Source organism: Cotesia glomerata, unplaced genomic scaffold (genome assembly GCF_020080835.1).
Source record: "Cotesia glomerata isolate CgM1 unplaced genomic scaffold, MPM_Cglom_v2.3 scaffold_222, whole genome shotgun sequence".
Taxonomy (NCBI): domain Eukaryota; kingdom Metazoa; phylum Arthropoda; class Insecta; order Hymenoptera; family Braconidae; genus Cotesia; species Cotesia glomerata.
The window spans coordinates 1-10,832 of NW_025402686.1; the positions used below are offsets into that span (position 1 = coordinate 1).

At 29.7% G+C, this 10,832-nt stretch overlaps 1 pseudogene; it reads right to left on the bottom strand.

Annotated features, from left to right (window-relative positions):
• Positions 1-229: 229 nt before the first annotated feature.
• LOC123274114 lies at positions 230-9,735 on the bottom strand (annotated as a pseudogene).
• Between the last annotated feature and the right edge of the window lie 1,097 nt (positions 9,736-10,832).

Consider the following 10,832-nt stretch of genomic DNA (forward strand, 5'->3'; position numbering starts at 1 on the left):
ATATTCTTCAGATTAATATCAAACAAATCGACTATAAGTCTCTTTGAAAACTCAGTTAGTATGATTCTAGGGATGATGATACCGAATTTTTTTTATTTAGGAAGAGTTTGACCTCCTCCGAGTGATCATTTAAGGAAAGAGAAAGACCAGCTATCGAGATTTTTGTTTTCTTGTTTTCTTTTTCTAAAAAATCAATTCTGTTAGTGAGTTTTATTATTGTTTCATTAACGACTCTGGGTGTCTTTGCAGCTATTAGTTCTTTGAGTTCACTTTTTTTCACAGTATTTTTCTCAAGCTCTTCAATACGTTTACCGAGATCGGCCTTGACTCCCGTTAGTTCTCCGTTTAAGTCAGACAGTTTCTTCTGAATATTCTCAAAAGCTTCCTGATCATCTTGTAGTTTCTGGTTCATTTTATCAGTGAGTTCTTTATGTTTGGTTTCTTGATCAGCCCGCAGGATTTTTATTTTTTGTAGTAATAATTCCAACCCAGTGTCACCGGTGCTCATAGCTTCAGGAATTCTCGACGTCTCCGCCGGGTCTACTTTCTTTAAGATCTTCTGCGGTTGATCCCTTTCCTCAGGAGGAGAATCTTTGCTGTCTGCTCTTTTTCTTTTATGATCGATTATGTATTTAGTTATTGGTGTGACAGGTGGTGGCAGCTACTGCCAGAAGCTGCTGTGTAGTTGAACGTCCTTTTTCTCTTTTTGGTGGGACCGCTGGGATCACTGGTGTGCTGTCAGAATTTAAAATTAGGCGGGGTTAGCTATTAACGGCTCGGTTTTGTGTGAGGTCAAAATTCTGACCGAGAGATGTCACTAGAATTCATCTACGCAGACGTGGCCACCCCAGCTGATCGTAGCAGCAAGGCAAAGGACTAATATAGAAAGTTTCATTAGATGATTTGAGCTATGTGATCACCCATGTATTTCATATCTATATTCATAAATATATAGGTATAGAAATACATGGAGTGATCATATACTGGGTACATGATCATCTATTGGGCTTTTTACCTTATCACAAAAAAAAAAAAAAAACAGTCCACTGAATACAAAATTCACAGGAATTGAGATAATTTTTTCCAAACTTTAGAGCACTTGTTGGAGTACAAATTACACACTTTTTTTATGATTGATTATACAAAATTCTAACTTTAAAAGATCAAAATATCGGAGCGATCCGAGACACGTCTGTTCACTGTTGATGCTCAGTGGCGCCCCCAAACAAATCATCTTTCATAAATTACTTGCATAATTATATTACATTATAATAACGTTTATTGTAAAATACCAAATTACAACCTCATAATTATCTTTTTTATACTTTTAAATACCAAAAAAGGTTAATTTATTTAGTGAATTGAATTACTATCATGTATGCCAGCTATAGGATCCTAAAGAGTGTCAAACGAAAATTACGTTATTTTTGCTTTTCATTTTATACAAATATTTGTTAACAGATAATAAATCGCGTTACTAGAACCATACGGGCGTGTATCTCCAAAATATATTTGTACTTAATAAATTACTTATTAATCGTGTTAGTAAATATTTGTTAACCCTTAACAAATATTTATTGACATTTAATGAATCGTATTTAATGAATAATTTATGAACTGTGAATAAATATTTATTAAATCCTATGATATTAAAAAATCATTTATTAATATTTAATAACGCTTATTAAATATAAAGAAATCTTTCTATCATTGTATAGTCACAAAAAATCGCTGTGTATACCTGACTTTTGTTATGCATGTAGGAGCAATTGTTTAAAAAAAGGAATGTTTCATTGTTAACGTCCCCGCAACACCCCTTATGGGAAGAATTTCGTAAAATCCGTTCTTATCTGATCTCTACTCGGCAAAAGGAATATTCCTACCAAATTTCAAGTCTGAGCGCTCTTCTGTCAAAATGTTTATATTATGGACAATTATTCAATTAATCAATATTTTTACAAATTTAATTCATTAATGTTTAACCGTTGCCAAAGTAGTTACTATAGCAACGAGAAGCGACAACAATGAAAACGTCACATCAACTTTTTAATAGAGGATTATTATGATTATTATTTTTGTTTTTATTATTCGAGTGCAAAGTTTTAAAACTCCAAATTTAATATCAAATATAATAATGAATATTTGTTTATGGACTCTAACCAGATCACGGGATGATACGTACATCTCTGACGGACTCGGTGGCTATAAAAAGTATGAAGAGTTTCCTACTAGCAATAGAACTGGAATGAAGAAAAATCTGTACGGACAAACTTCTGCTTTGGGGCGCAATTCGACATCACAGAAAGATTTGCTTAATTTTAAAATCGACAATTTTGTTGATTTAACGTTGACAGTATTTATTTAAATGAATCAAAATTTTATAAATATATTTAGTTACTTGTAAAGAAAAAGAAAAAAAACTGACTGATTACTAATTTACAACTAAACACAATTAAGCTTTTTATTTTAGTCATTTGAGATTTATTTTTTCAAAGTTTTAAATCACTAAAGTGAATTTTTGATAATTTCAAATGATTTGAGAATAAAATTTTTTTTAGTAGATTTCATGAAAACCAATATGAAATTTAGAAAGCAAATCAATTTTTCTAAGTTTTTAATTCAACGACGCTCTAATAATTGTTATATTTATTTTTTGAGTTTTAATAGTAAGGTTGTAAATAATTGTATAATAAATTAATAGCAAGATTAATATAGATTATCTACAAGTATCTTTATTAACCACAACAGATGATTTTCAGAAAAAGCACACTTGTTTAAAGGATTCATGTTCGATCCAACGGGACAGTTGAAATCTTTTGAAAACTCTATGCTGTTTGAAAGCGGCCCAATCACTCGTTTATCATCAGGAGCATGAGAGTTCTTGTCGGCTAAAATTCGATAATATCGATGTTTGATTGACAAAATTTATTAGCGAATGATATCCAGAATAATTGATTGGTGTGTACGACAGTCCGGGTAAATTTGGCTCATGACCGTTTTGAGCGACCCAATCTTGGTAGGCCAAGTAAGACATTTTTATTCCAATATTATTGGCAATATTTTCAACTAAGTAATTTGTAGCGTTGAGCTGCAAAATAAATGAATTATAACATGAAGCATCACTATAAAAATGCATCGAATTTTTGTAAAGTTAAAGTATCTTGTTGACTGATTGTATATCATAGCTTAATTTTATTTACGGTAAAATAGTTTTGATATCGATTGATCATACAAGTCTCCTGCTTTTGATATTCATCATTCAATGAATTACTCCATTTACATTTTAACCCAGTCTTTTCCAAAAATCTAGTTCCGCTATCTACGGCATGACTTAATTCATGACCGATGATTTCACCGATTACTCCATAATTCAAGTAATTGAAAAGTCAACATCAAAAAAGTTATTCCTGAGTAATTCAACTGAAACATCTAAAAATAATATTTATTTTTCATTTAACAAAAGTGAATGCTTTCTCTAATATCTTAAATTTGTTTATTAAATTTCTTCAGAGGAAAAAAAAATTAAAACAATTAACAAATATTTAAGAAATTTTCGAATTTATAACAATAAAATTATTATGAAAAAAATTATGATAAAAAAATATTTTTTTACCATAATTGATTTTTTATAGAAATTTCAAAAATTTTCAGATATTTTTCTAGACTACTTAAGAAATGATAAATTTTCTGAAGTTTTATTGAACAATAATGCATCAGATTATAACATTATTTTAAATACATACCTATGAAATTATTGAGTTTATTATATCTAGCGTTGTTGAAGTCATCATACATGAATGTAAATAAATCAATACCAAGTTTAACAGAACTTACTCGTTTGAATGATCGAACGTTCATTAACTTCTTATCAAACAAATTCACATTGAGATAATTTTTAAAAAAATTATCCCGAGTAATCTCAAGACCCTCGAAGTAATTTTTTAATTCATCATTATTCAGTAATTCATCTGGATAACCAATAACCGTTTTAATAGAGGCTACTCTATTAATGGTTTCAATTTTAGAGTTGTTATCGAGCCATTGTGAAGAATTTATAATTTCAATCAATTTATTCTTTACATTAGAATAAATCGCATAAACCTCACTTTTAGTACGCTCATCAACTGGATACTCTCGAATATAATAAGCCCGCAGAAGAATAATCAAATCACGTTTAACAAGTTCCATGCAATCAAATTGGCGAATTTCAATCTGATCACAATATATAATTTTTCCATAAGGTTGACTATAGTCCCAAAGCGTTTTAGAATTTATGTACGGAATCGCAAACTGGATCAAATTCAAAATCAAGTAATTGGCTTGAACCCTTTTAGGCGTTTTATTTAACAATTTCTCAAAGTGAGTGATAAAATTTGGAAATTCTATATGAACATTTGTTTCATTTGTAAAATAATAGTACGGCTTTGTGTCAGAACTTAAAGATTTTATCCAGTCTATACTGGGCCATTTCTCTATCATTTCTTTCACTGACATCTCCAGAAGCTTATTATTATCTATAAAATGGCTTTTGTTCTGATAATATTTATAAATATCATGCCCGAACTCTAATGATAAGTTAAGCTCTTTGGTTTGGTTTTTATCAGCCCCCAGGAATATTGCGACATCAGACACGAATTTAAAGTAAGCATCTGATACTTTGTCGTCAGATAGATCAATTTTTGAAGAATCTGTTACATGTGGATATACCTGTTAGCAAACAAAATGAATAGTACAATAAATAAATTGAATAATTCTTGAAAAGAACTTGCCAATTGTTTATAGTTATTTTATAACAAAATAGATAAATATTACTTACTGTGAATTTTACAACTCCATCGATCCAATCTATACCTAACTTATAAAAATCATTATTGGTGAGACCAATACTTGTCGCTTTTTCGATATACTTTTCCCAATAGAAATCAGTTTCATTCCACTTATTCCCTTCAAGGACTGGCCATCCGCCTAATTTTGATATTATTTCATTTAAGAACTCTGTATCATCTTCATAGATGTATCCTTCAACCAAGAAAGCAATTTCATTATATCATTACTAAAAAAACATTTTAAAATGTCAATGAATAATCATTAATTTAATACTTACTATGGTAATTGTTAATATTTTCGCAAGAGTAATAAAAATCACTTATAAATTTAAAAGGTTTAAATTTAAACGATCGACGGGAATCAGTTATCAATCTTTCCATCCTCGAAATCATGTCATCATCTGCTTTATCAGTATATCTATTACGTTTAGACGAAGAATTCAGATCATCAAAATTACCACAAGCGAATTCGTAAAAATTGTCACAAGGATCGACGCTCAGGTTCATATTTTGCAGCATGTACAATCCTAGGCAGAATATTCGATTTAATACTATCCCATATGTTCAAAAAATTTAATGGTAAATATTCAAAGAAACACTTACCATATCCTTCATTTTTTATTAAAGAATTATGATTTCTAGTTGGATCATTTGTTTTATTATTTGAACTCTCAGCAGTCGCTACTGTGAAAAAAATCACGGCAAGCAAAGTCAACCCCCTATAAATAATTTTATTTATTAGATTTTGTAAAAAATTTATTTGGTTTCAAATATAATTATTTTATAAAATACGAGCCGTATCGACCGCTTCTGCTGGATTATTTTTAATAGAACAGTTATTTGATAATATTTCAATTTTTTAAGATGTTTTAAAAATTTCTAGAACAATCTGACATATTTTCGATCGATAAGTATAGTTGGACATACATTTTGTAGCTTTCTAATTTATTCGGAATTATTCTAGGGCATTCTAGAATTTTTCAAATCACTCTCATTCAATCAGAATCTAAACGTAGATTTTAGAACTCTCCCGATCATTCTAGAATTTTCTAGAACATTCTCATTCGATCAGAATTTAAACGTAGATTTTAGATCCCACCACTTCTTTTTCAGAAATTTCTGGATCATTCGAGAGTATTCTATAACAATCTCATTCGATCAATAATGGAAAATTTATTGTTGCTGCAACAGGAGGCAGTCATGCTGCAGTTGAACAAGAAAACATCCTGTTGCAGCAATGGAATTTTCCCTGCAGCTGCAACAGGAGACAGTCATGTTGCAACAACAGGAGCAACTCTGTTGTAGTAACAGGATTAGCTACTGTTGTTGCGACTTTGATAGTGATCATAGTTAGTCAATTCATGTCAAATCGACCAATAGTTGAATCGACCTCTATCGATTTGGATAAATTTTGGTCAAAAGTTTTCTTTTATCAAAAAACGAACTTCTGTTAAAGGAAAAAAATAAAAAAATTTTTTTCAAAAGATATGCAAATTCAAAATTGCGCGATTTTTCCAGTTTTTCAATTTTGTTTTTATTATATCTCGAACGCTATTATAGATACAGGGATGGCCTTTCGTTTTTTTGAAAGGGGACACTTGGGGCTATTAAAAAGTGTTTGAAAAAATACCAAATTTGTTAAAGTGAATTTTTGAAAATCGTCAAAAAATGACGATCTATATTAAAATTAGGTTCAATTTTTTTGTATAATACCTTGCTCTGATCTTAAAAGATCCTGAAATTTTTAGATCCGCGTTTTTTTTTAAATATGAATTTTTCAATTTAAAAAAAAAATTTTTTTTTCTTTTTCGCAACTTCTAAATAATGTAAAGTTATGCAGATACATAGTATTATAATTTTGAGCATTAAAAAGTTAAATGCACGACGTGGAAATATTAGATAACCTTGAACGCATGACATATTTTTGTCCGTTTTTTTACTTTAATAACAGCTTTAACGTCAAAAAACTCAAACAGATGTTAATTTACAATAACAATCAGAAATACTGTGGTGAGAATATCACTTTTTTTCGTTCTTTTGAGTACTTGTTTACTTACAAATTTCTGCATATTAATGTTTTCTCAATCTCAAATTTCAAATCATTTCCATGTTAATAAGACGACAGTAATGTTTGACAACTTTAAGTAAAGTAAAACAAAAATCACGGTTCTCAAAATTTCAATGTTCTTTTAAGATTAGTACAAAATATTATACAAAAAAAAAATTGAGCTAAAATTTTAATATAGATCAACATTTTGGACGATTTTCAAAAATTCAAAATTTAACAAATTTGCAGATTTTTCAAAATATTTTTTATTCAATAGCCCCAAGTATCCTCTTTTCAAACAAACAAAAGGCCATTCCTGTATCTATATTAGCATTCGAGATATAACAAAACAAAATTGAAAACTGGAAAAATCGCGCAATTTTGAATTTGCATATCTTTGGAAAAAAATTATTTTTTTCCTTTGACAGAAGTTCGTTGTATGATAAAAAGAAAACTTCTGACCAAAATTCTATCCAAATCGAAAGGGATCGATTCCAACTATTTGTCGATTTGACAAGAATTGACCCAACTATATTTTTATATTATCAAGTCGCAACAACAGTAGTAGTCCTGATGCTGGTTAACAGGATTTTCTCCTGCCGTTGTGCAACCTGGCTGCCTCCCGTTGCCGCAACAGGATGCTTTCCTGTTGCTACAACATGACTGCCTCCTGTTACAGCAACAATAATTCTTTTTTCCGTGCAGAATCCAAACGTAGATTTTATAACTTCCCAGATCATCTAGAAATTTCTATAACATTCTAGACATTTCTGAATCATTCGAAAATTTTCTAGAACATTCTCATTCGACTCAGAACTCTAAACGTAGATTTTAGATTTTACTTCAGATCTTTCTAAAAATTCTCTAGATAATTTTAGAATTTTCTCGAACATTTTCGACGGATTCGAACATTGGTATACGGGTCAAGATTCTCTGTAAGGATCGTCCTAAATCTGTACAAAATTAACTGACCAAATTATTTTTTGATTTTATTAAAAAAAAAATTAACAAGGGCTAACAAAACTATCAGCTTAATTATACAAAATAAACAGCCGAATTAATTTTTTACTTTTGCGATATTTGTGTATCTTTTACCACATATAACATGACAGGGGACTGATTGCCAGGGGACTGATTTTTTTTTATCAAATTGAGAAAAATCAAGCAAGCTATTTCAATGCATTCAACTTCGCAAGTCCTCAATTAATGTTTACATTAATTAGAATAATATTAAGAGTTATGGATTTAATTTTATAAATAAATTATAAATAAAAATAGTCGCCAGGGGACTGAGTTTTGAAGTGGCCCAGACACATATTTCCAGCACAAACGGTGCTTTGACACTAAATAAAAATGATGATAAAGCGCCAACAGCCTTATGGTTATTAACTCAAGGCTAAGTTAGATTCTTATAAACCTTACAAAAGGTAAAATAACACGCTGGATTTTTTTTTTTGGCTTTGAACTTCTGGCAGGGAACTGATCTTAAAATGTTGGGACAAACTTTGGTTTAATGAATTTAATGAAACAAATTAATTTTCGGTACTTTTATTGAAAAGATTGTTAGTTAACTAATTAAGATTATAAACATTATGGACCACATTATATATTATTGACGAATAAATTTTGAAATTAAATCTTAAAGTTTTAATTTTGGGGAATGGGACAGCCCAGGGGACTGACATTTCAGTGGTTTACGACCCTATAGCAAAAACCAAAATTTATTTCATTTTTGTTTTCAATGCTCCAAATAGAAATGTTTTTTACTTTCGTAATAAATTTTGTTTAGTAACAAAATAACATTTTTTCTTATAAAAAATGCCTGGGACAGCAAAAAACATCCTTACAGAGAATCACCCATACATATTATAGCTTTCTAGATCATTCCAGAAATTTTTAGAACAATCTAGACCATTTTAGACCAATGATAGTCTCACATTTTTAATTTAAAATCTTTCAACCCCTGGTATCTTTTAAGTATACTCTTATAATTATCAACTTGCAACCATCATACTGCACGATGGGGAACCTTTGTACCTATTGCCACATACAAACATTCTTTTCGTCTGCGATGCGTAGTTTTTGCTGCAAAGTGAAATATCGGGGTACACACCTCCAATTTTATATATATACTAGCTGTTACTTCGTCAGTCTGCTGAGCGCTTTATAGAATTGCAATTTTAGATCTAGACTTGAAATTTAATTAGAGTATTGTTTTGACTTTGTACAGATTCCAAATTCTGTCGAATTGAAATGCACCTTTTATCCATGTATTTGCCCCAGCTAATATTCATTGTAACTTTCAATGTGCAATCATTATAACATTCCCGTGTCTTTTCTTACAAAAATGAATAATAATTGATATGAAAAAAAATTTGTAATGAGCATTGTGCCTCAGTTAAAGAAATTGCAGGTCTCACAAGTGAAGTAATCTTCCTAGTATATAAACATAATCAATAGAATTAAAAAATTTATTTTAAACAAATGACAATCGAATAGAATAAATTTAGTTACCATAAAAATTCATTATTTCTAAGTCAAAAAAATTTATGTTCCAGATAAGCAATCACCAATATATCATATACTGAAATTTTTCTCCGAAACACGCTGCATCTCTTTATATTAGTATTAATCTGATCGGTTCAGTAGTTTCGCAGTTTAGTAGCTGCAGTTAAACAACATTTTTATGAATTTTTTCTAGACGTTTTAATTGTCATCACAGATGACAGCCTACTTTCAACAGCATGAGCTCAACAATCAATACAGCACATCACTGTTCTGTGAGATGGTTTCTGAATCCATTCCTGGTGCAGCAGTGGTGATCTTCATGTGTTTCAGCAGCCACAGCCTGAAATGTGTCATGGTGAATTCTCCTTATACAGAATAGAGCCGCAGGTATTGGACGAAGGAATAAGATTCAAAAAAATTATTAATATTTTTTTAACAATTTGGAAAATTGTTTTTCAACAAAACGAAAAATTTTTTACAAATAGACGCCATTTTGTCAAAAATCAAAATTTTTATTATTCCTTCGTCCAATACCTGCATTAATCTATCCTGTAAAAGAATTCACCATATTTTTTGATTTCAGATAATCCAAACCACCGAAATGGAGATCACCGCCAAGCGCCTTTTTAGAGGTCGTGTTCAGAACATCTTCTACAGGAGCGGTGCACATTTATATTTTTACATGATTGACGCGCTATTGTATTCTTTGAAAGTAGGCCTCTATTTAAATGACCATCACTTGTAATTGATAATTAAAAACTGTGTCTAGAAAAAATTCATAAAAAAATGTTGTTTTTTTAGCTTTGCAACTGCGTATAACCCCTTAACCGGACAAAAAAACCGGCGCTCCATTTATTAGTATAGATAAAGATATACTTACATTTTTTAAGTTAAAAAGTGAGCATGGAATTGAAATTCAATAACCCCTGCTTATTGAAGTGTTGCAGTAATAATTACTAGGGTGATTGGAGCAATCGTTATTGAAATTATATTTTTAGATCATAAATTTTTAATATTTTTTAGACACGAAAAGAATATTTATCTGCAATCCGTAATCATAAGAAGTGAATCATAGTAGATTAAAATTAATGCATTTTAAAATCACATTCATGACAATGTAGATTAATTTTTATTGAATACATTTATTTAAATTTATGAATTGGAAAAGTAATTTTTTTAGGAATGTCTTGTATTTATTTTCTTATTCTTTTAAAAAATTAGAAATTCCTTCAACGATTGACACTTCATTTTTATTCATAATCTGTATTTTTTTTGTTTTTAATTATAAGATTTCTTTTAAAATCCTAAAAATTTTTCAGAGTGGCATTATGAAAATACGCTAAAATAAAAAAAAATTTTTATGTTCAAGCTATCAGTCAGTTATAGAGTATTAGATAACTCAGGGGGAATTTATTAACTTTGTTTATAACTTCCATGCTCACGAAAAGTTG